Below are 26,753 nucleotides of genomic sequence, written 5' to 3'. Positions count from 1 at the left end.
TCAAAAAGATGGCTTTTTGATGAAGCTACAAAGCATAGTGTTGCAAGAGCAGCACAATATCTGGCATGCAAAGTGTCATTACCACAAGTGCACAAAACATTAAGGTTACTGAGACACCACTGAAGCAATCTCAGATTTTGGTCTATAGCTCAGTTAGATCAGAAGTATTTCTCAAGCAGGTAAGAGCTTTGCTTACACAGAGGTAATTTACAGTCTATAGAAAGGGTTTGCAGCAGGTTAGGCAACTGACCTCAACAATGGGAGGTGAAAAATAGGAAAATTCCTTTCCTTTTAGGAAAAGACACAGGAACACAATTAATTGAGGTTAAAAGTATATTTCATACTCAAGTTTCACTTCCAAAGATGGGTAAAAAGCTGCTGCCTTCATAAGAAACAGCTCTATATAATCTGAGAAACACCGTCCGCTGGGTCTTAAGGTATCACAATCTCCAGCTACCACTGAACTCCTCCGCTAGGGACCGTCACATTTGCAGTCAAAGTATCCAAGGGAAGAAGCATGCCTTTCTGTAGTGTTGGTCCTTGAAAAGTCATGTTTTAAATTGTTACAGTAGGATCAGCCAGAGACTGAAAGAATCTCACAATTTTGAGCTGTATTTTGAATTCTGATACTCTATCCAACAGTATGTGTTCCCACTCATCCTGTTTGCTTTTCAAGCTGGGAAATTGTCTGAGAACTTTGAACACTGTCTCAATAGGCTGTGAAATAAAGAATCCATTAAAGTGCATGACTGTTCTTGGAGTAACCCACCACCCTAGCAAATTTATATTTGCAAGGTAAAAAAAGGTCATCTCATTAATAATATTTGTGTGTCCAGAAAACAAAAACAAGCAAAACAAACAAACAAACAAACAAAAAAAAAACACAACAGCACTTTAAAAGGAGTTCAGAAGTATGACACTGGGTGAATATCTATGGGATACAGCAAAAGCTGCAGAATGACTGTTTCATTAAAAAAAAAAAAAAAAAAAAAAAAAAAAGGTAAATTATAAATAGCTAAAACAACAGCACTGGAAACATAACAGTCCACCTGCGTGTTGTGACCTACATCGAAGCTTGAGAGATTTGTTCAAGCTCTTCATTAAGAAAATAACTAATTCCTCTGATATGCAAAAATATATCCTGAAATTGAAAAACAAAACAAAACAAGACAAAACATATTGCACTCAACTCTCTCCTGCTCTCTATGTACAGTGCTATGTAAGATTTCAGTGTTGGGTCACTGCATTAATAACATTTCATATGGTGCTGTGTTTCACTTGTAGTAATATATTGTTTCTTTTGAATTACTTTGTGCAAGCCTGGGTTATGTATATATTTTTCATTCTAAGCTTTCTCTGCTTTTTGTGAAAAAAAAAGACATCTTTTGGAGATTTTCCAACAAGATCTCTCAAAAAAAACAAAGATTATAGACATTATGAAAGACAGAATAGAACATTTTGGTTCAGAAAAAAATAAGAAAAAAAAAAGAAAAAAGAAAAGAACAAAAAGAAAAAAAAATGGAAAAGGAAAAGGAAAGGGAAAAGGAAAAGGAAAAGAAAAAGGAAAAGGAAAAAAGGAAAAGGAAAACAAGAAGAAGGGGAAGGGGAAGGAGAAGGGAAAGGGGAAGGGGAAGGGAAAGGGGAAGGGGAAGGGAATTTTGTTATTAATATACTTCAGAATTCTGACTACATTGCTCATGAAAAAGAGAGAGAGAAAAAAAAAAAAAGGCAAAGAAAAATAATCCCAAACTTGTAAATTCAAATAAACAAATAAATAAAACAAATCTAAAAAAAAAAAAAAAAAAAAGGATGACCAAAAAATAAATGTCATTCATTGATAATCAAGTAAGTGGTAACCGTAAGGAATGATTCAGAAATACAGTATATGACCATTGGCTTCTCAGGTAACCTTATTTATTTGTAATAAAAACTTGAGACAGGGGAAGAACGAGAAGACTTTTCACCAGTCAGATGAAAAGTCAAAAAAATAACTCAAGAAGTAAATCAGAGCAGCAACTATATCCTTCTGGAATAGAAGAATCCTGATTTCACTCAAAAATACAGCTAAGAAAATGGCAAGCCTCATAAATCAAGGAAAAAGTCTAAAGATTGCCAAGCTGATGAGAATGGAAACTAGCTCAGCTGAAAAAGAGCCTCAGAATGACTGCACTGTTCAAAGCTCACATTTCATTCAATTACAGTGTCACGAAAGGTGTAAAAAGCAAGGGTATTTACAACAGTCTTATCTAAAGAAACCAGTTTCTGATAAATGCTCCCAATCTTGGAGAACAAACAAAAATACATTTTGGGTATTTTTTGGCTGATTCTAAGGAGGAAAGCAAATAAATACAAGAAGGTAGAAATGGTGTGGAACAGATGAACGTATAGGTCAAAATATAGATGGCATAAAGCTGTGCACCATAATGTGTCAGCAGCATTTAAAAACAGGGTGGAAGGTGGAGAACCTATGGGATAGGCACTTGAGGAGGGATTCAAGTTTGTGAAGCTACTGTGGTACATCACTGTGGCAGATCTCTACTACTGAATCAGCTAAAATTCTCAGACTAGGATCTGAATTCACACATCTGGTATTAATCCTGGCTAACCATTTTGATCTGTGACATAGTTTATTTCTAAAATAGATTTCAATTTATGTACTCAGTGCTGTTTTCCCTTGTCCAGATATTATTGTTCAGCTCAGGTAGACTAAAATGCCAGAGATCACAAGAATGGGTTACATTCATATTGTTGTTTGTGCTGACATTTGGGATGTTAATCTCAGTTTAACAGTGTTCCATGTTAAAATGTCCAAAACAACCCTAAATTACTTTTCAGTCTTGGTAGAAATTCATTTATATATCTGAATTACAAATATTATCCATAAATGTAAGCATGTTACCTGTATTTGATGGCTACATGGATAAAGAGAGAACAAAAGGACATCAGTGGTGATACATTCAGCTTCAAAGAGATACATTGCACCTGATAGTTCTGTTTTTCCTAAATTGAACAGGCAAGAACATATCTAGAAGTGAAATATGGAGTAGGATTCACCTCCTCTAACTTCATACATATGATTCTTTTTCAGTGTTAGAAGTTTAGATGTTACAGACACCTACCCCTAGGTTAATAATCTAGATACCATTTACAGCCAATGGAGAAAAATTGCTATGACTAGAATGTGATTTATCTCATCCTAAGGTACTTGTCTGAAATAGCTAGGATGAAGCATGCTTTAGAAAAGTCTATTTCTCTTCATTTGCTGTCAAAGGAATCTAAATAACTAGTTCAAATATGGACATGTACAGGAAAGAAAGATGATTCCATATGTAGACAGTGTAATTAAGATATTTTTTTAAAATTGCCTTTCCCTAAATTTCTAGCTAACATGAAAATATTTATTTCATACTGGAAAGTTAAATTGTTTAATAAAAAAAGTAAACAAATCTCTCAGCCTCCCCTCCCCCCCCCCATATAAATAAAAATAAAACAAACAAACAAACAACAACAACAACAAAAAAAAAAAAAAAACACACACAAAAAAAAAACAGTACAACAAAAGGAATCAAAGAAAAAAGGGGAAAAACAAAAATCTCCCTGTTTTTATTTTTCACTTTGTACTTTAAAATACTGAAGCCAGGGATTAGTACAATGGATATCTTCCTTCCTTACTTGCAGCTTGCTATTGCAAAAAATTATGTGCAGCATCCATGTACTTGTAAATTAGAGGGAATATTTTAGGTAAAATCTCATGGCAGAGCAGCTATTCTCATGGCTACAACATTGCAATCCAGAATCTGTTTTTAACAGACATGCTGGGAAACAAAAAATTAAATCCATACACAAACATTGCTACCTGACATAGATGTTGAGAACGACCTGTTATTATATAAAATAAAGGAGGGGGGGGAGGAGGGAGGGGGAAGAAAAAAAGAAGAAAAAGAAAAAAAAAAAAAAAAAAAAGAAGAAAAAAAAAAGAATAGTCTGTTAAATTAATAGAGAAGGGTTAGAAGAGACAGAATCTGAACTTTCAATCCATTCATATCACTTTTAAAAGAAACAGCTGGATATATGATATTTGTCTTCATATGATACATAAGTATTACCTTCCTGCCATTGTCCAGTCTGTGAAAGTTATTAAATAAAAATGTGATCTGATTTCAGAGAAAATACTCATGCACTGTGAAATGTGAAATACATCATTGCTCTCTTTTGACTGGCTGATGGATTTTACCTGGTCGCTCCCTGCCTCTCCCTCCCAAGGTCTGGTCCAAAAACATCACACTAACTTTGTGAACTGAAATGGAATGCTGTTATCCTCAGAGGAGCTGCTGAAAAGTGCTGTTTTGATAAATAGTGTAGGAATAGGAGCCACAGGAATAAAACTAAAGAAAAATACACAATGCTATTTGATTTCTCATCTTTGTCAGAGCTTTGATATGACCAGGCCCATCAAGAATAAAAATCCTGGTGGTGTTACTGCTGATAACATTTTTAGATGTAGGTCTTATTACAGTTTCTTCAATACTTCACGTAAATAACATTTCCACGTCAAAATCACTTTCCGTGGTGGTCTTCTATTATTTGCTAGCTTTGAGACTGTAACCATTACAGAATTCAAGGAATATATGAAAGTGGCTCTTTGTCAGCTGTTACCAGGATGTCAGTAAGAATCGTGACCACCACCCTCACATTCATATTGCTGCCACAGATGGCCATGTAACTGACTGCACCATCTTTTTTTTTTTTTTTTTTTAAGTGTAACCAGTGCCTGAAAAGATGGGTCAACAAATTCTGTTGTCCAAACAACAAACAATTATAACTCACTGAAACTGGTTTTACAGCTTAACAGAGCACGCAGCAGCAGGGTACAAAACACTACATACTGCTGCATATGAAATAACATATGTAGAATAAATACGAGTTTTATCTGAAATAGCAAGGTTTACTCAGCTATTATAGTGCTGTGAGTAGTGCAAAGAAACACCAATCCCACCCCAACTCTCTGAATGTGTATTACTAACCAGCACACTTTAAGTTTGACTTGTATGATAACCATTTCACAAGTAGACAAACACTCTTGTAGAGATTCTCTTTTCCTTTTAGGATGATGATATTATTATACCAGTGTTCTGAAATTTATTGACAAATATGAGTTGCTCAATACTTATTTAACAACTGAAAGGTCAATTGCTGTGTATTCAAAAGATTAATTAATCTGTGTATTCAAAGGATTAATTAATGAATTAAGCAGACTGTAGTTGTGCTGAAATATGCATACTTACAGTGAAGAAACACAAGAAAAGCAGACAGGACAAAATATCATGACACTATCAAAACAAAATGGGAGGGGGAAAAGGGAGGTGGGGAGGGAAGAGCAACAGCAACATAAACAGAACATTCTCCAGAAAATAAATAAATAAATAAATAAATAAACAAACCACACAGACAGAAATCAGGTAATTAATATTTTGCTTGTCTATATCTACAGATGCTATGTACATGTGCTTGTATGCAACCATATGCAATATAAAACAAGGCATGGTGTTAAAATCCCATTTTTGACAGTATGAAATCCTATAAAGTATTGCTCATCAGTACTGTAGTTTACTGATTATTCATGTCATAAGCAGCCCTAAATCAAGAGCCAGACTGTCAGACAGGCCAGGACAGTCAGAGGAGTACTAAAATCTGACTGTTTCATATACAGTTAACTTAATTACCTTAGAGATCATTTTCTTAGGACAACAGGTACATGACCAAGCTTGTGACATCGCACATTGTCTTGAAACTGGAAATCACCCCTGATGTTGCAAAAGACATTCCCAAATCATTTAAATTCATTACCTCAAGAGTAATAATTAAGTATTTATAATTAGTTATGATGTCATAGATCATTGTAGAATATGATATTTTGTTCATTATCTCAGGAAAAGGTGTAAAAATCTGAGCTATCAGAAAGAAAAACTCGACAGATGAACTTTACTGATCTACTGGGTGGCATCCCTGCCCATGGCAAGGGGGTTGGGACTAAGTGATGTTTAATGTTCCCTCCAACCTAAGACATTCTATGATTCTATGATATGACTCTATGATTTACTGATGATTTACTGACTCCTCAGGTCAATATTAATAAAAGCCCAGCAGTGTACTGTTGCAGGAGAGTTAAAGACATTCTCTCACATGCATCATTTATAGAAGCAACAAGAGAAAGCAGCTAAACTCTGCCTTTTTATTGGTTTGGGTAGTCAGATGGACTTCAGTACTTGCTTAAGGGTTCCCATTAACATCAATACCCATGTAGCCATTCACTCCAGGGGATATTTAGAGTCAGTCTCTAAAACGTTGGGCACTAACTTCACACTTTATTAGTCAACAGTTTTCTAATACTCCTTCACATTTTAATGAAAAAAAAAAAAAATATTGAACTAGCCAATCTTAGACATTTCATGGCCTCTCTTTATACAATGTTTGTATGTAAATTTCTTTCAGGAAACCCATCTTCCCTTGAAATGTGACCTCTCCTCATAAATATTTGAAAAGCAGGATATCTGATGTTTTCAAATCCCCCTGTGCTTTGTTTTTTTAGTCCTTTATATATGTGCATGATGGAAGATTATTTATGTTCTATGAGGAAATATTAAATAAGAATCAGACCCCTTGCTGACTTCTGCAAATGTCCCCCAGATTTCCCACAAGTGTTCATTGAGTATTTGGCTCCAGTCATGATAACAACCATCAGAATAGATTAGGTGTATCTGCCCTAAAACAAAGCAAGCAGCCTGAATTGAAGCAGATGATTTCTCAAAGCTATAGAGCATTTAGTTGATACAGGAAACATATCTTTCAGTTAGCTACAAAAACTGACCATAAGATCTAAACAACAGATTTCTTATAGTTAGACAGCAGGACAAATTAAATTGTTTTATTAAATAGTAAAAACAAAACAAAGAAATGAAAGGTCAATAACAGCAACAAAAACCACAAACAAATACACTTCTAGAAATTCTCTGTCTAATGACCATGATGCTTAACACACTTCTTTTCATGTCCATTCAGATAATATTTAAGTTATTCTTGACCACTTTAACATTTGCTTCACGAATAGAGCAGAGCAGAGCAGAAATGAAACAGAAATGAAATGAAATGAAATGAAATGAAATGAAATGAAATGAAATGAGTAGAATAGAATAGAATAGAATAGAATAGAATAGAATAGAATAGAATAGAATAATTTAGTTGGAAGGATCCCACAAAGATCATAAAGTCCAACTGCCTGACCACTTAAGAGCTAAACAATATTTAAAGGATGTTATTGAAAGCATTATCCAAATGCCTATTGAACACTGTCAGTCTTGGGGCATCAACCACCTTGACAGGAAGCCTGTTAAGCCTGTTCCAGTGTTTGACCACATGCATGGTAAAGAAATGTTTCCTAAAGATTTCCTAAAAATGTTTCTGAACCTTCCTTCATGCAGCTTTTTGCCATTCCCTCATGTCCTATTAGTGGGAAGAAGAAACCAGCAGTCCCTCTCCACTTCCTGTTCCACATCAGGAAGTTGTAGAGAGCTGTGAGGTAGTTTCCTGTCCTATTCTCCAAACTATACAATTCAAGTGTCCTTATAGAGATGCCTTCCAGCCCTTTTATAAGCTTTTCTGCTGTGCTGTACTCGCCTGCATGGATTTTAACTTCCTTTTAATATTGTGGAATCCAGAACTACACACAACTTTCAAGGTAAGGCCATGCCAAAACTAAATATAGTGGGTGAATCACCTCTTTTGTCCATCTGGTTATGCTGTGTTTAATACAACCCAAAATGTAGTTTGTCCTCTTGCCAGTGCACATTGTTGGCTAATGTTGAGCCTTCAGTTGACCAGCACCCCCAGCTCCTTTCTGTAGAGCTGTTTTTTAGCTACTCATCTCCTGGTCTGTATTTATGTCTGACATTATACTTTCATAGCTACAGTACCCAGCATTTATCTTTATTGAACTACATCCCTCTAGGGAGTCCACAGTACCTCCCACTTTAGTATAATCAACAGATTTTCTAAGGATGTATTCTACTCCTGCACTGATATAAGTAATAAACATTTTGAACAGAACTCGTCCTAGAATTGTGCCCTGGGGAACACCACTGGTTATCAGCCACCAGGGAAGGTGTAGCCTCCTTCACTAAAGCCCTCTCAGTTCTACTGCTGAGCCAGCATAGCATGAACATGTTCATCTCTGGACAATTTGACCAGGAGGATGCTGTAAGGGAAAGTATCAAAGAACTTACTAAAATCCAGAAAGATTACAACCACTGCTTACACATCATCCCCTAAGTGGATGAGCTTATTTTAGGAGATCAAATTACTAAGGCAGGACTTTTACTTCATGAACCCGTGTTGACCATGTTTGGTAATAGCTTTGGTTTTTAACTGCATTTTCATATCACCCAGGAAAATCTTCTCCATAACTTTTCCAGGCACTGATTTTAGACTAACAGGCCTCTTATTTTCTGGATCTTCTCTCATGCCCTTTTTGTAGGTGGGTATAACATTGGCTAGCTTTTAGTTAGCAAGTCAGGAACGGTATATGGATAATCAAAAAACCTGAAATAGTTTGCAGACTTTTGGAAAGCTTCGAAGAGGAACTTACATGCATTATTATTGCTTTTTAAAGACTTATTTCTGTCTCTATGCACTTCTACACTTGAGCTATAGGATTACAAAAATTAGAGAAAACCCCTCCTAAAACCACAGACCATGAAGTAGAAATCGTAGTTTCCCATCCTAGGAAAGTGTTTTTATTATTATAAAATAATGCATGCTAAAGTGAAATAATGAGGAAATTACAGATACGTTTCCCGTAACATAACCTGATATTACTTAGATCAACAGCATCTATGCTATCCCATTATAGTGTTGATATAGCATGAAGACATGAGCAAAGGGTTTCTACTCATTACAATAATGTATCTACAGTACATATAGATAAGAACACAGCATATACGGAAATTCTGCAAAATTCTAGCCCAGATTATCTGAAAGTCCTATGCTTCTGAAATGCAAAATTTTATGTAAGAGTTACCCACTGTTTTTAATATATACATGTAGGGAAGTAGTTGGTTGCCTTAAAGTGAAACCAATAGCTATAATATTTTGCTTGAGGCATATCCCTATAGCTATGTAATATATTCCAAGATCAAATTTTAGAGGTTATTAGAAAGAAGAATAATTAGTGCTTCTATACACATTAGGAATTTGACATAATTAGTAACTGTGAAATTATAAAACTAACACTATACTTTCTGTATCTCTCACATAACCTTGTTATTAAAAATAAAATTAGAAAATGACATGCAATTTTTCTTCAGTGTCCTGGAAATCTGTAGTGCCTCTTATGTTTCTTTATGGGGAGAAAGAACTCTACTGTGTTTTTACCCAAGGACATTTATTATCTTCTTGTGATCTTCAGGGCTAATTATTCTGCGTGGATACACTTTTCATCACTCAGTTTGTTTTTGTGTTTGAAGTACCTTCTTCATGTATTGTTTAGGGTACAAGTATGTGCACCAGTGCAGTCTGGAATTGTTGAAATCTTTTTTTTAACATAGTAAAAAAAATACGATCCTCTTTTATTATTATTATTATTGTTATTGTTATTGTTATTGTTATTATTGTTACTATTGTTACTATTGTTACTATTGTTATTATTATTATTTTCTGAAAAGAGAAACACAGGCATGCTGTATAAAAAAGCTAGAAAAGAGTATTTTCCAGGAAAAAAATATGGCTCCAAATTCCAACATTGAACTGCTCATATTTCCTCTACAGTCTGTACTTACTTACTGATCTGCTTCCTACACTGATTATTCCTCTGACCCTATGCAGTCATCCAAACCGTTCTCTGTTCTTCATGTGTAGTAGGTATCCCTAATATATATTGACTGGTAAAATAACTACATTTCTGAGATCTGTGCTCATAAACATATGTAAAATATTATTTCAGACTTTTTATTAGTTATATGTAAAAAAAAACACAACTGCGAGTCATACAGCTGGAAAAAAAATTGTCATTCATCACACTCAAGATAGGTCAAGGAAAGTGATCTTTCTCCTGTTCTCATCATTGGTGAGGCTGCACCTGGAGTGCTGTGCCCAGTACTAGACTCATCAGCACAGGAGAGACTTAAACATACTGTAGAGAGTCCAGTGAAAGGCAGTGAGGATGATGATGAGACTGGAGCAGCTCTCCTCTGAGAAAAGTCTGGGAGAACTTCTTCAGCCTACAGAATAGAAGGCTTGGGGGGTAAAGTATTCATGATGTATTTTATCATTAATAAAGTTATGCTTTTTATAGATAAGTCTTATATACACCCATTATGTAGGTAGGGTGCAAAGAAGGCAGAGGCAGTGGTGCCCAGTGGCCAAGCAAAAACCAATGGGCACAAACTGGAATACAGGAAGTTACCTCTGAACATCGGGAAGCACTTTCTCACTGTGCAGGCAATGACATGCAAGGTCAGGTTGCTAGAGAGGATATGGAGCCTCTGTCTTTGGAGATATTTGAAAGCCATCTGGACTTATCCCTGGTCAAGGGGCTCTAAATGGCCCTGCCTTAGTAAAGGATGAACCAGATGACCTTAAGAGGGTCCTTCCAAATTCAACTATTCTGTGATTCTGTGATATTACAGATTTGACAGCCTTGTCTGGGAGAGGAGACACATGCTTTCTTCCATTGTGTATAACATTCTGCACACTGACAGTACATTTATTTGGCTTCTTCCAGGATTGTGAATGTCCTGGTTTGGATTTTAACCTAAAAAGTGTGTAAATAAGCTTAATGAGAAAACAAATAAATGAATCTTTTAAACCTCAATACTTCCAAACTTCTGGCAATGAAATTTCCGTTTTGGCAACACTGGAAGAGTTTGAAATTAAAATAAATTACAAATTTATAGCATATTTGGAAATATATTTAGAGTAGCAATAACGGAGTGTTTTTTGTTTGTTTGTTTGTTTTTAAATTTCCTGCATTTTAAAATTATGTTTCATATATTCATTTTGGAATTACATTTAAGAAATATAAAAATCTCTAAAAAAAATCTAGATATTTTTAAATGGTCAGCAAAACAATTCTGGTTGATAAAAAATCATTTCAGTTCCAAAAATATTTTAATTGCATGAACTACCAAAACTTTTGAAAATATTCATTTTGTCTCAGCCAAATTATATTCAATTTTCTCTTTTTAAAAATGGTAAATAACTTCAGAATTCTAGCTCTTTTCATAGGTTCTTCAGTAAGTATGTGATCATATTTGACCTTAATCCAGAAAAAAAAAAAATCTCCAGCAGTATTAAAAAGCAATGTCCAAATTCCAGATTTTTTTTTTTTTTAATTTTTATTTTTTTTAAATCTGTGAACTCTACCAATATGAGATGATATGGTGTGGTCAGTTGCTCAGCCTTCTTTCAGAGTCTGCTTCTACCTTGTATGAATGCTTTTTCTGGTTTTCATTCAAATGTTTTATCCAGTTAATTATGACTAACCGTAGGATGAGAAGATTTTTTTTTTTCTTCAAAGACTGATATTATTTTATCAAAGGATCTTCTAGCATTACTAAGTTGGAGAAATCATTTTAGTAGTAGTAGTAGTAGTAGTAGTAGTAGTAGTAGTAGTAGTAGTAGTAGTAGTAGTAGTAGTAACATTTCTTCTGGAAAACTCAAAACCCTCTATCTAATGAAATTCTCCTGTTATTGAATCAGGTATTAGATAGTTCATCAGATATAAATATATGTATTTGTGAAAAACTTCCAATTAATTAAAAAAATATCTCAGTAGAGACTCTGAACAGCTCTATTTATAAGTAGTTGGTTGCTTTGCTTCTTAAAAAGAAAGAGGAGGCTTTCGCTAACACTCAAAGAAATGCATCCTTTGAAATGAAAATATGAAAAGGCAAAGCCATCTCTTTGCAATTTTCAGTTTTTTTCTTCTGTATGAACACTATTGTTCATACAATACACATATTAATAATATACATATTAATAATATACATTACACTGTGTTCATACATAGCATGTAAATGCCTTTTCACATGCTAGTCTATTTTTGCTACTGTGAAGGCAATCAGCAGATTTCTAAAGTCATGCTAATGCTAAGATAAAATACAAATAACACAATTACAGTTCCCTTAATACTCATAATTATTGATTAATATTATGATAAAATATATCAGCCATTTATCATCCCCAATATTGTGACGTCTAAGTATAAAAAGTATCTGGAACATAGTCAGAAGTGACATTTCTATACATTCAAACATCCCTCATTTATTTGTAGGTTCATAATGAAAGTTCCATCTCTTTGTCCCACCTCTGCTTAGACATTGTGCTTTCTGCTTTGTTTGGAAGGTGACATAGGAGGGGAAAAAAATCTTGTCTGGTTGGCTTATAATTGGCTTATAATTCTACAGCTATAGTAAAAAAAAAAATATTTTAAATAAAACTATTAAAAAAAAAAGCCAAATACTGCTTTTTTTTTTTTTTTTTTTTTTTTTTTTTTTTTAAGAACAAACAGCGACAACAAAGATGTTTTAAAGTTTTGTTAACAAATGGCAAAAGTAATACTTGGCAAAAGTAATTATGGCTTTACAAAAAATGGAGGAACATAAACACTCAAAAAGGAAAACATTTTCCTTTTTTAATAGTTATAAAAGTCATTCTTGGTGTTAAAAAATCCAACTTTTAAACTTCTATCCCTTGTCTACCAGGATGAGAGCTCAGGACTTCACATTCTTCTTGACAAACCAGGAAAGAAATAGTACATATTTACCTGGTCCAAATACCTTTCTACAGACCTGCAGTGATTATATCTTTCCTGATACTGTAGAGAAACAAACGATCAGAAAACATACAATCAAACAACACTACTTTTTAAAATGCAAAAGATAAAAAATGCTTTCTGAGCTCCAGTGAAAATTATTTTAGAAAAATTAAGTGGCAAGTTGATACTAGGCTCTGGTCTCAAATATTTGTTGTGCAAGATGTGATAAGCTTTATATGTAGTTAACTTGAATCAATGTTGATGGATGAAGTAATCCTGATGGATTCAGACCACAATTCAAGATGTCATACACAGAAAGCATACCATGTTTGTTAAACATACGTCAGACCACTTTTTGAGTTTGTCCATAGCACTGTTACAAGAGACCTGAGAGATAAGACGCATATACTTACACAATCACATACCACCTTTTCTAAGCTATATGGTATTTGTTTTTATTTGTTTTGTTTGTTTTTATTCTCTAGTTTATAGTTAACCTGCCAGATTGTTTAAGTTGTTCTTAATGATCATCCCGCAGTTAGTGAGATGGGAGAATACCTCTTTCCCCATTAAACTTTTGTCTGTAACTTTCAGACCTTCAAAAAAAGTTGCTATGGAGAAAGAACAGATGGCTAAATCGTTCAATTTCTGTGGTGTCTACACACCTAAAACAGATAATAGGCACACGTACAGGCAGCAAAAACTACATTTACAAGAAATTGCTATTCTTGATGTCTTCATAGCTAAAGGACTCCAAGATCTCCTTCCAGGACACAACTGGTGATAGTAACTTCTGTAGGCCATGGAGAAGAGAGAGCTCCTTAGCAGTATTTACACAGAGAAAACTTCATTTCTTGCTGTCATTTCTGACAGGTTGATGGTTAATTAATATTGGAAATTGCACAAAAATTCCTGACATTTTAGGTGTTATGCACTCCAGAGCATTTAATATGTTTCTAAGTTTCCTTCCATTACTGCAGTGAGATTCTGCAATGTTACACCATCCCCTTTTTCTTTTTTCTCTCCTCTCCTCTCCTCTCCTCTCCTCTCCTCTCCTCTCCTCTCCTCTCCTCTCCTCTCCTCTCCTCTCCTCTCCTCTCCTCTCCTCTCCTCTCCTCTCCTCTCCTCTCCTCTCCTCTCCTCTCCTCTCCTCTCCTCTCCTCTCCTCTCCTCTCCTCTCCTCTCCTCTCCTCTCCTCTCCTCTCCTCTCCTCTCCTCTCCTCTCCTCTCCTCTCCTCTCCTCTCCTCTCCTCTCCTCCCTTCCCCTTCCCCTTCCCCTTCCCCTTCCCCTTCCCCTTCCCCTTCCCCTCCCCTCCCCTCCCCTCCCCTCCCCTCCCCTCCCCTCCCCTCCCCTCCCCTCCCCTCCCCTCCCCTTCCCTTCCCTTCCCTTCCCTTCCCTTCCCTTCCCTTCCCTTCCCTTCCCTTCCCTTCCCTTCCCTTCCCTTCCCCTTCCCCTTCCCCTTCCCCTTCCCCTTCCCCTTCCCCTTCCCCTTCCCCTTCCCCTTCCCCTTCCCCTTCCCCTTCCCCTTCCCCTTCCCCTTCCCCTTCCCCTTCCCCTTCCCCTTCCCCTTCCCCTTCCCCTTCCCCTTCCCCTTCCCCTTCCCCTTCCCCTTCCCCTTCCCCTTCCCCTTCCCCTTCCCCTTCCCCTTCCCCTTCCCCTTCCCCTTCCCCTTCCCTTTTTCTTCTTTCAAAAGAAAAGGGAAAGCTGTAGCTGACTATTATTCAAATAAACACATATTGAGATTCAAATAAGTGTTCCTAGGGTAATTCATTGAAAGTTCTCACAAGTACATGACAGCAGTTGCTTTAGAGCTTGTATTGAGAAGTGCTTGTATCTGGAGCTCTACACCTCTATATATTGTTAAAAATTAGTGGAAAATCACATAGCATGCATTTGCATGTTATTTCAATAGCTTTATTATTTGGCAACAAAATGACATCAAACGCCCAAAGCATTTGCACTCACCAGAGATGACTGCAAAAAGTCTTTGCCACGTATGAAGGCATTCAAATGAGCTGAGCTAAAATTATTTTGTTTTTTAAAGGTTCCTTAATATATGATAAGGTTTTTGTTCACGGTTAGATAACATAGCAATGTGTTTATAATATACTGACAAACTGCAGAATAATAGATTTACAATTTAATGAAAAATTTCATCAAAAACTTATCTTTTCCTAAAATTTTTAAGATTATAAACAGTTTAAGAAAGTTTCTTCTTCATTTTGAAGAAGCACATAATACCTAGTGTAACTACAACTATATTCTGCCTCATTACGCTTCTAACATGGTTGCTCATTATGTGGAGATATAATACAAGACTACATTTTACAGAAGTCTCTAGAAATCAAAAAGAATACCAGTAGCTCAGGCTTACTGCATCCATTCTAGCAATCCTCTGATTATTCATTCATTCACTTACACATTCATTCATTACAGCTAAATCAATAGGAGAACTTATTCACGATACAACTGCAACACTGACAGATCTACTACAAATGATTTTACATCTTATGGTGATGAATACCTACAAACAAGTGATGTAGCACAATTAAGACAACAAATTCCGAGCAAACAAGTTACGTTAGAAATTTCAAAAGACTAATCATTTTGATTATTTTTTAATAGCAATGTGAAGTTCTGCATTTATTGCCTGATGGAATGTCTGAAATGCATTGTGTGCATTCAAAAGCAGTCTAGGCTTCTGAATAGGACACTATAAACCTGATTTCAACAGATTGAAAACAAGATGTGACAAGCAGTTTGACACTGGCCCTCTACTAATTTCCGCTATTTGTAAAAAGACACATCTGAATGGAAATAGCTCAGCAGAATGGGTTAGTATGGTTGAGGCCATGTCAGTCCACACATAAAAAACACAGTACAGGGGAAAATAAGCAACCATTGATTTCTAGTGAAAGACCCCAGAGTCTGGGGAAAGCAGCCAAAACGAGGCACCAGCTGCTCTCTGCTGGAAGTCTTTTGTGGAAGAGTGAGAGAAGAGAGAGAAAGCTGGTGAGTCTGAAAGGGCAAAAAAGACAGAAATCAGGAAAGAAGAGGTGTTGCTGACTGCCTCAGCAATGTTTCATTCCTCACACTCAGCATTCTCTGAAAAATGGAGGAGGGAAAACACACCCAAAAACTTCTCTCTCTTGTATTTATACAATGTATTGGGAATGGTTCCAGTGGGAATTTCTCATGCTCTTTCAAATTCCCTGAATTCAGCTATATGGCTTCATGTGTGTATTGGGTTTTGTTTGCTTGCTGTTTTTTTAATTCTGCTCTAACTGGTAAGTATATGCATCAAAAATTGAAGAAATACGTGTTATGATTTCAGCTCTTCATTTCCATGATTGTATTATGACAACACTTTTAAGAAGATAATAAATGGAGGATATTTTGTTTGAGATTTTTGCCCATAAGAGAAATTTTTTCCCTATCTTCTTCCTTTCTTTAAGCACCTTCATAATGATTTCATGCTATAAATGGTAGTAAAAGTGTTTAGCAGTGAGTTTCATGAGAAAGAAACTCTTTTGTTTCTATCCCAGACACTGCAGGCAGCACATACAGCAAAGGAATACAGTATTCATGAAGGGGTTCCCAGTGAACAGTTTCAGATGGTCTGAAAGTCTGAGATGGTTCTTACTTCTCAATTCCCTTACTAGGACAGCATCTATTTCCAGGCTAACACTATGACTTTATGCTGGATACAAATTCTAAACCTTGCAAAACTGTGTAAGTCTTATCCAAAGAGAAGCTCTTTCAGGAAAAAAAAAAAAAAAAAAAAAAAAAAAAAAGTATTTTGCAAGATTTGTTAGCATAGTAGGCCAGTACTTTTCTTTAAATAAGAAACTTCATATGTCTTTATTGGAATCTGGCTTTAGACCGAAGACTCACCAATGCTGATGACATAAAAATGTGACAATTTTTCATTTACAGAGAGTGTCTACAGCAGTTACAGATGCTTTTTGTTAGCTTGGTTTTCACTATTTAGGTTTTTTACTAAAGGTGGATGTTAGCAGAGTAGTGTTACACTACTAATTAAAACTTGTTTCCATTCTGCTGAAATCAGGTTTAGAATGCCCTACTACTAAGAATCTTAGGCTGCTTGTGTAGGAATATGCACACACAAGTCATGATATTGGGATACAATTCTAAGAAAATTCTGTATGCCTCATTTAACTGTGCGTCCAGTGGGGTGATGAGGCAAGTAGGTTCTGTATCTTACCAATTCCATGATGCAAGTAGTAATAATTTAGTTTTCTCCGAGTATGTTAAATCTTGGCCATTTTTTTATTTTTATTTTTTCTTCAGATCGTCTTGAATTTCTCACAGAATTGCTTCTTCTTCTATTCAAATATGCCCTTCCTTGATCTCTTATTATCTTATTACTATTACTACTACTCCACAGCCCAAGCTATAGGATTAAATTCTAACATTTAATTTAACAGAGCACAGGTTCACTTCCTTCAAAGCATGCTAAAAAAGGGGAAAAAAAAAAGAAAAAAAAAAAGACTTCCAAAGAATTCTATACTCTTTTCTGTTTTACTTATGATTATATCCAAACTAATTAATTTAAATAAGAAAACACCTTAAATATATATATATATTACCATCTGTGTTTTGTATTTTCACCTGTAATATTTTCCACTTACCTTGGTTTTATACCTCATTGTTTCAACACTTCTGAGAAATACTGTGTTCATTTTCAGTACTATTTCATAGAACTACTACACTACAGAACAAGAAACACAGCAAGGAATTGGAGGGACACTAGACATAGAAGACCTGCATTTATTTACTGTAAGCTGGACTGCAACAGGCAAGGGATATGTGTGCATATGTTTGCAATTATATGATTGGGACCCAATTTCATTTGGGCTTTTTATCTTTGGCCCTGATCTTCTCAACTAGGTTATGAACATTTTAAAGCTCTTCATGTTTGCAAAAAGCAGCCAGGATACATCACTTCTGTGGAACTGAAGCCTTTGCAAAACAAATATGAGAGAATCTGAAATAATTCAATTGTCCTGCATAGTATCAAATAACCTTCATTCAAACAAACAAACAAAAAAAACATTCTGACAAAATCCACCCAAGTGTACTGAGAGAACTGGCAGAGGAGCTGGCCAAGCCACTTACCATCATTAATCAACAGTCCTGGCTATCGGGGGAGGTCCCAGTTGACTGGCGGCTAGCAAATGTGACGCCCATCTACAAGAAGGGCCGGAGGGCAGACCCGGGGAACTACAGGCCTGTCAGTTTGACCTCAGTGCCAGGGAAGCTCATGGAGCAGATCCTCCTGAGAGTCATCACGCAGCACTTGCAGGGCAAGCAGGCGATCAGGCCCAGTCAGCATGGGTTTATGAAAGGCAGGTCCTGCTTGACGAACCTGATCTCCTTCTATGACAAAGTGACGCGCTGGGTGGATGAGGGGAAGGCTGTGGATGTGGTCTACCTTGATTTCAGCAAAGCTTTTGACACCGTCTCCCACAGCATTCTCCTCAAGAAACTGGCTGCTCTTGGCTTGGACTGACGCACGCTTCGTTGGGTTAGAAACTGGCTGGATAGCTGGGCCCAAAGAGTCGTGGTGAATGGAGTCAAGTCCAGCTGGAGGCCAGTCACTAGTGGCATCCCCCAGGGCTCGGTGCTGGGGCTGGTCCTCTTTAATATCTTCATCGATGATCTGGATGAGGGCATTGAGTGCACCCTCAGTAAGTTTGCAGATGACACCAAGTTAGGTGCGTGTGTCAATTTGCTTGAGGGTAGGAAGGCTCTGCAGGAGGATCTGGAAAGGCTGCACCGATGGGCTGAGGTCAACTGCATGAAGTTTAACAAGGCCAAGTGCCGGGTCCTCCACCCGGGGTGCAATAACCCCAAGCAGAGCTACCAGTTGGGAGGTGAGTGGTTGGAGAGCTGCCAAGCAGAGAAGGACCTGGGAGTGATGGTGGATAGTCGGCTGAATATGAGCCAGCAGTGAGCTCAGGTGGCCAAGAAGGCCAACAGCATCCTGGCTTGCATAAGAAGCAGTGTGGCCAGCAGGGCTAGGGAGGTGATCGTCCCCCTGTACTCAACTCTGGTGAGGCCGCACCTCGAGGACCGTGTTCAGTTTTGGGCCCCTCGCTACAAGAAGAACATCGAGGTGCTTGAGCGGGTCCAGAGAAGGGTGACGAAGCTGGTGAGGGGCCTGGAGAACAAGTCCTACGAGGAGCGGCTGAGGGAGCTGGGCTTGTTCAGCCTGGAGAAAAGGATGCTCAGGGGCGACCTTATCGCTCTCTATAGGTACCTCAAGGGAGGCTGTAGCGAGGTGGGGGTTGGTCTGTTCTCCCACGTGCCTGGTGACAGGATGAGGGGGAATGGGCTTAAGTTGAGCCAGGGGAGTTTTAGGCTGGATCTTAGGAAGAACTTCTTTACCGAAAGGGTTGTTGGACACTGGAACAGGCTGCCCAGGGAAGTGGTGGAGTCACCATCCCTGGAAGTCTTCAAAAGACGTTTTGATGTAGAGCTTAGGGATATGGTTTAGTGGGGACTGTTAGTGTTAGGTCAGAGGTTGGACTCGATGATCTTGAGGTCTCTTCCAACCTAGAAAATTCTGTGATTCTGTGAAATTCCTTGAGTACACACTCCCTTCATTTCCATTTATGTTCATGAACCTAGGCTATGCTAGAGAAGTTTTTAAAAAGCTAATGTGAATGTGGTGTTTAAAAAAATCCTTAGGCACACATGTGTGCAAGAAAATATGTTCTTTCAAAGTGCTTTGTTATCTGTGTCGTTGTCTTTGGGATCAACAATCTTAAAGCTGAAAAGGTTTTGCTTAAATGAACTGAAGTAGAATAGCAAAAACAGAATGCAAAAAGAGCAAGGTGTTCTGGGAGTACTGTGTATGTTTATTAGATAATACTGAGATAAACAACAGAACAACTGTAAAGGCATATTATTTTAATTGAAAAAATAAGACATTCCCTCTTGCACTCTGTTCAGACAGCCCGGAATACCTTTGTGTTATAGCATGTCTGAGTACATCCATTTTAAAATTCATTAAATTAATCCAGAATAATCTATTTCCCTACTGCATTGTTATGCAGATTTATTGAAGATGCAATAGAAGTTTTCAGTTGTTTAGCAATTGTCATTCCCTTTATAAATTTCCTCTAATTCAAAACCTTGGAGTACAATTTATAATATGCCCTCCATACAATCCATCACATTAATTTTGTAATTTCCAGTAAGACCACATTTTATTTTATTTTATTTTATTTTATTTTATTTTATTTTATTTTATTTTATTTTATTTTATTTTATTTTATTTTATTTTATTTTATTTTATTTTATTTTATTTTATTTTATTTTATTTTATTTTAATTTAATTTAATTTAATTTTATTTTAAGTACAATGAATTTAATAGAAATGGCACCATTACATCTCTAGCATCATATATAACTACGTAGGGGATACCCATCTAACTACAACGGTACATCTCCATTTTGCTTAGACAGACAAGATGATTCTGAGTGGCAATTATATTTTTCGTATATGCTGAAAATACAGTCATATAGCAGTATGATTCATACAAGGCAAATTAAAATCACCTTTTGACACAATTCTTCTCATATTCCAGTATCTGGAATATTGCTTCCAGGTTTGGGGTCCCCAGCGCAAGAAAGATAAAGACTTGTTAGAGTGAGTCCAGAGGAGGGCTACAAAATTAATAAGAGGGCTGGAGCACCTCAGCTATGAAGAAAAGCTGAGAGAGCTGCGGATGTTCAGACTGTAGAAGAGAAAGCTTTGGGGAGACCACATTGCAGCCTTTCAATACTTAAAAGGCGTCTTATAAAAAGGATGGAGAAGGACTCTTTTCTTGGGTAGAAAATGACAGGACAAGGTGGAGTAGTCTTAAACTAAAAGAGGATAGATTTAGGCTAGGCATTAGGAGGAAATTCTTGACTGTAATGAAGCATTGACGCATGTTGCCCAGAGAAGCTGTGAATGCTTCATCTCTGGAGGTGTTCAAGACCAGTCTGGATGAGGCCTTGGCCAACTTGATCTAGTGGGTGGCATCCCTGCTTATGGATGGGGGTTGGAGTTAGATGTTCTTTAAGATCCCTATCAACCCAAGTCATTCTGTCATTCTATTATTCAACGATATCAGATTGTGAAAGTCTGTGTGTATGCATAAAAGTATACATACATAAACATACATGTATATATACAGAAATACATATTTAGGGAGAAGTAGAAATACATGTAAATCATGGGTCAGATTATTTTGGAAAGGATGAAGTTAGAATCTATAATGTCTCTTAGGCCACAGTGCAGAGGTCTATTCATCTGTTATTACACAGTTTATCATTCCAATTACATTCCTAAAAATAAAATATCTAATGCAGTTGACCTGGGCTTCATTCTGAGATTTTCTTCTGTTGAGAATTCCTAAAGGAATATTCAAGAATTGTAATTTCAGGTCAAAACAGCTATAAGAAAATCAGTTACATCTAATGGAATAGAGTTATGTGATAATCTTTAGATAAAGTTCAAAAGTATTGCATTTTCAAAGAAATTGAATAAAACGTTGAACATATAACGATGTGGAAAAAATCTACACCAAGCTTCGGGGGAAGGGTGGGGGAATATTTCAGTATTGCTTTAGAGTTCCTTGAGGAATTCAGTAGAAAGTATCATCTTAAATAGCAGATAGCAGTTGAATGAGAAGAACAGAATTTGAGTGAGGGTGATGTCACTGGCTGATTGCTTTACCACTACTGTTGGCATCAGTTTCGGATTGCTGAATGACACAGTAACTTTGTTTCTTTCAAAAGCATTTGGCACATAGAGATTTTAAGAGAATCAGACTGTAAAGCTCTGCAGGACCCTCTGTGTCACAGCTACCAACACTGAACTCTGTATGACTGCAACTATAAGATAAATTGTGTTTTGAAAGGAAATAAACTTTATTGACATTTTTGTTAGAACTGAGAGCAGCTCTTGAAAGGCAAAATTACACCATATAATTATCTTGGCCTCAATCCTAAAAGTCTTTGTGCTGAATTGGAAGTGCTTACGTGGTCCAGCTCAACCAAGAGTAGAAACTACTATTATATTTTTGTGCTGTCTTTCTAGGAAGTGCAATACAATAGAATCTACCCAAAAGGCAGAGCAGATTTTACTACTCAAATCTGAGACTGCCACATGACCTAGTATATTCAAGTAGACTGAAGGTCTGTTAATTCCAAATAGTTTCTTAAGAGTCTCCAGAACTCAGAACCCTTTATCCATTTGTTTAAAGATGTGGTGGATGAGTTCTCCTGGAATATTTTCCCTCGGCAAAGAGGAGTTGAAGAGAGCTGGCAGCTCTTTAAGGATTTTTTTCTTAGACCACAAGAGCTCCCCAGACGCCTGCATAAGTGAGCAAGCAGGGAGGGTAGGAAACTGGGATGGCTGAGCAAGTACCTGCTGGTCAAACTGAAGTGTATAAAGGAAATGTACAGGAAATAGAAGCAGGGACATGTAGCCTGGAAAGAGTACAGGGATGTTGTCCAGATGTGAAGGGATAGGATTGGGAAAGTGAAGGCACGTATGGAATTGAGGTTGGCAAAAGTTATAAAGAATAACAAGAAGGAATTCTACAGGCACATTGATCATAAAAGAAAGGCCAAGGAGAGTGTACCTCCTCTGAGAGATGAGAAAGGAGGACAGGTAACAACAGACAGGGAGAAGGCTGAAGTGCTCAACAATTTCTTCGCCTCAGTCTTCACTGCCAGTCAGGCTTCCCATTTCTCTTGAGTCCCTGAACCTGTAAGTGAGGGTTAGGGGAACAAAGTCCCTCCCACTGTAAGCAAAGAGCACGTTTGAGACCACCTGATGAAAGGAACAGGTACAAGTCTATGCTGACATGCATCCCAGTTTTCTGAAGGGATTGGCTGATGTAGTTGCCATGTCTCTCTCCAACAGATTTGAAAAGTTCTGGCATTCAAGCAAAGTCCATAGTGACTGGTAAAAGGGAACATCACTCTCATTTAAAAAAAAAAAAAAGATATAGATTTGAAGGGTAGACTGTTTGGTGGATAAGGAATTGGTTGGATAGCCTCACCCAGAAAGTTGGAGTTAATGGCTTTATAGCCAGGTGGAGGTTGGTTGGAGGTTGGTGACAAATGGTGTGCCTCAGGGGTCTGTCCTGGGACCGGTGATGTTTAATATCTTTGTCAGTAACATAGACAGTGGGATCGAGTGTACCCTCCGCAAATTTGCAGATGACACTAAGCTGAGTGGTGCAGTTAATACAACAGAAGGAAGGACAGCCAACACTGATACCACACAAGAATATAAGGGAACATTAATTAATGGTATTCTGTGCAAGAATTTAGAATATACTATGTAAAGTGATATTTCTGTTGGATTATACACGAAAATGGCAAAATTACATGGAAATCTAAATATAAGTATTTACTACTCTTCCAGGTTAGACACTAAAGGTGAAAATACTGGGAGAAAATTTTTTAATTCCAGTTTGTCAAACTCATGGACACAAATGTTCCACAATTTTCCTTGCCTTGCCTTGCCTTGCCTTGCCTTGCCTTCCATTTTCCTTCTCTTATTCATGGTATTTTCTAAATTTTATTTTATTAATTTTATTTTCCAGATCTAAGACTGGAATGATAGAATCTTAGAACCATAGAATGCTTTGAGTTGAAAGGAACCTTAAAGATTACACAGTTCTACCTACCTGCCATGTGCAGGGACACCTTCCACTATACCAGGTTGGTCAAAGCCCTTTCCAACCTGGCCTTGAACACTTCCATGGAAGGGGCATCCACAGCTTCTCTGGGTAACTTGTTCCAGTTTATCACCTTCCTCATAGCAAAGTATATTTACCCTTTTTTAGTATAAGAACCATTACCGCTTTTCTGTACCCCATTACAAAGAGTCCCTCTCCACCTTTCCTGTAGGCACCTTTTAGGCACTGTAAGGCCACTATAGGGTGGCATTCTCTTCTCCAGGCTGAGCAACTCCAGCTCCCTAAGTCTGTCTTTATAGGAGGTGCTCCAGCCCTTTGATTATCCTCATGGTCCTCCTCTGGACGTGCTCTATTAGGTCCATGTCCTTCATGTGCTGGGGTCCCCAGAGCTGAATGCAGCACTCCAGGTGGAGTCTCCCAAGAACAGAGTAGAGAGGGACAATCCCCTCCCTCATCCAGCTGGCCATGCTTCTCTTGGTGCAGCCCAGGATACAGATGGATTTCATGGCTCCAAGCTCATGTTGATGGCTCATGTTGAGTTTTTCATAGTGAGCTTCAAAATGAAGCCATTGAACAAATTAAGCTTTAGTCAGACAAAGTTTGTAGCAGGAGAATAGAGTTTTGGCCAAATAAGAAGTCTGGGACCAGGTCCTCTAGAATTAAAAATCACTATAAAACAGTATGCAGAGAAATATACATTCCTCATAAGTAATCTGTTATTATCAAATTTCCTGCAAGTATCTTTTAAACTGTCTGAAAAATCTCCTAAAGCTATAGCCAGTTTCATACTATTTAAACCACTAAGTTTGTAATATATACATTGATTCTCTTTTTCAGATTCATATATGCATTTACATTTGCTCACACACCACTTTGAAAGATGTCACCACAACACCTTCCACTGTTATTTAATACATACTTTTTAATTAATTTATTTTTTTCCCACGGCCATATCTGAGCATATGCAAAAGCTTCTGTGCTGTGTGATGAAAAAATAAACCAAAAATGGACCCTGTGACTTCATTTAGTTAAAACCAGGCAGTTTAAAATGTTGCTCTCTACACAGCCTAGCCATGAGATTTTTCCCACTGTAGCACCTCTTTTCTCATTCATTGCCCTTCAACACTGAGCAACTTCTAGGCATCTGCAGGCCTGGAGAGCCTTTTGCTGCTTGCCTGTATCTCCACAATCAGGGCCATGTAACACTTTCCCGCACAAAATCCCTGGTGTGAGGCACTGATTGGGTGGTGGGGCCTAGCAGTGGCTGTGCTTGACATTACTGAGAGGTGCCTGGCATGGCCCCCAGGCTCAGCACTTCAGGTGAGAGTGGGTGCCCCGTGGGCAGGACTGAGCACTATGGTTGGAGTTTGGGTGGCTTTGCTCTGTTGCTGTTTCAGAAGTTATTTCTGTTCTGAGAGTGGTCTCTGTGGTACATGGGTCAAACATTACAAAATTTATACCTGATCTCTTAATTCTAAGAGCAGAAAGACATCACTGTTTAGCAAAGTGGTAACACTTTCTTTTTTTTTTTTTTCTCCCCAGTGTGAGATTTGCTTCTTATCAGAGATCCTTCTCTTCCATTTTTCTTTCTAGCTGAAATTCTTTTACACTGAAACTCTTAAGTGTAATTAAATTAATTCACAGACAGAAATGACCTCCTTCACAGCTCTTCCCCTTCTTGCTAATGTTAATTTTCTCTGGAATTTGCCTACTGGATCTTTACATATATGATGAAGTAGCACAAGACTTGAGGAGAAGTTCTGAGTGGTGGAGGCCATCTTCCATCTCCTGCACCATCCAGAGGTACCACTGTGATTTCCCCTGACAGGCTACATCATCTTCCTAATTTCTCCGTATAGTTATGCAATTACCTCCACCCTTCCCCCTCACCATCATTTTTTAAAGCTTTCTAAACTTCATTGTTACGTTTGTTAAAAGCCTCCAAGTCCTCAACCAAAATATGTTGATATGTTAATGTTGATATGTTAATAACCATAATCAGCTTAAAACCATTAGATCTCATTCCAGTTGTGTGCTTTAACTTAAACATGTTTTTTCTCTGCGTCTTTCTGATCACAATATTCTTATTGGATATATCTTTACCCAGAAATGCTTTCCAGCTACTGGGTTCACATGAATATTTCTAATTTCAGACATACATTCCTAATTCCTAATTTCAAATGCACATCCTCATTTCAGACACATACAGTATTTTCTTTTTCTCCCTTCTTTTTACACATTGGTTTCCATGAGAACAAAATTTTGACCAGAAAGGGTGTTGTGGTATATTCTAGAGAAGTCCTTGATTTAGTTGACAGAATGATCTCTGGTCTTCAGGACTGAAGATGTATTCATAAAATCTCATATTCATTTAGTCTGTGTTTTAACAGTCTAAAATGTACCATACTTGTTTAATCTCCATTTGTAGAACAATCTCTGTATGATGTTACTTCACTTGCACACAGACCAGGCTAAACTCACTTTTCTTTCTCCTGAATTATGCCAAGTCTTATACATGAGGTCTAATCAGAGCCTTGCACAGGGCTTCCATTATCAATATTGTTTAAGGTCCACTCCCTGCCCCTCCTCCCTGCCCTTATTTATTTATTTATTTATTTATTTATTTATTTAGTGTCATCACATTAGTGATTTATTTATTATCTTTGTATACACTATTTCTCTTGGTAGCAAAATGTTTCTGTTATAATAAATGAAATTATTCTTTCTTCTCTTCCAAAACTTACGGATGAGATTCTGATTTTGAGAAATAGGGCTACATGGGCTTTTTTTGCCAGGTGATGAAGTGAGCATCCTAGAGCTTAACAAGTCATCAGACAAAGGGACAAATTAATCCAAGTGGCAAGCAAACCACTGAAATACTGGTATAACAACTTGAATTATATTCCTGGTAAAAAATCAGTGGGAAAGAATAAAAATGCCATTTGTGATTAATTAATTAACTAACTTTAATAAAAATTCTGCTAATAATATCAATTAGGATGTTCATAAAATTTGGCAGAAAAGTGAGAGATATAAAGGTCATCCTCTTTACTCAGCAAAGCCCTTTTTTGCTGAGCACATGAATTCAACACACATGGATTTTCTTACTGTTGACATATGAAACAGAAATAAACCAAGATGTACTCCATGAAGACAACTTCATGGTGAAAAGATGTATTGCTGTCCCAAAAAGGGGATTTCTGGGAATGTGCTC

The 26,753-nt window shown here is 37.1% G+C and overlaps 1 long non-coding RNA gene across 1 annotated transcript in view; it reads left to right on the top strand.

Moving 5' to 3' along the window:
- Positions 1–7,571: 7,571 nt before the first annotated feature.
- The window catches only part of LOC311426573, a 44,102-nt gene continuing 24,920 nt past the window's right edge, over positions 7,572–26,753 (top strand). The window contains exon 1 of the long non-coding RNA XR_014686871.1: positions 7,572–7,735. This is a non-coding gene — a long non-coding RNA (uncharacterized lncRNA). The remainder of the gene's footprint in view (positions 7,736–26,753) is intronic.

This window comes from Aythya ferina (genome assembly GCF_964211825.1).
Source record: "Aythya ferina genome assembly, chromosome: Z".
Lineage (NCBI taxonomy): Eukaryota > Metazoa > Chordata > Aves > Anseriformes > Anatidae > Aythya > Aythya ferina.
The sequence above is the reverse complement of the archived record's forward strand: the minus strand, read 5'-3'. Positions and strand labels throughout refer to the sequence as shown.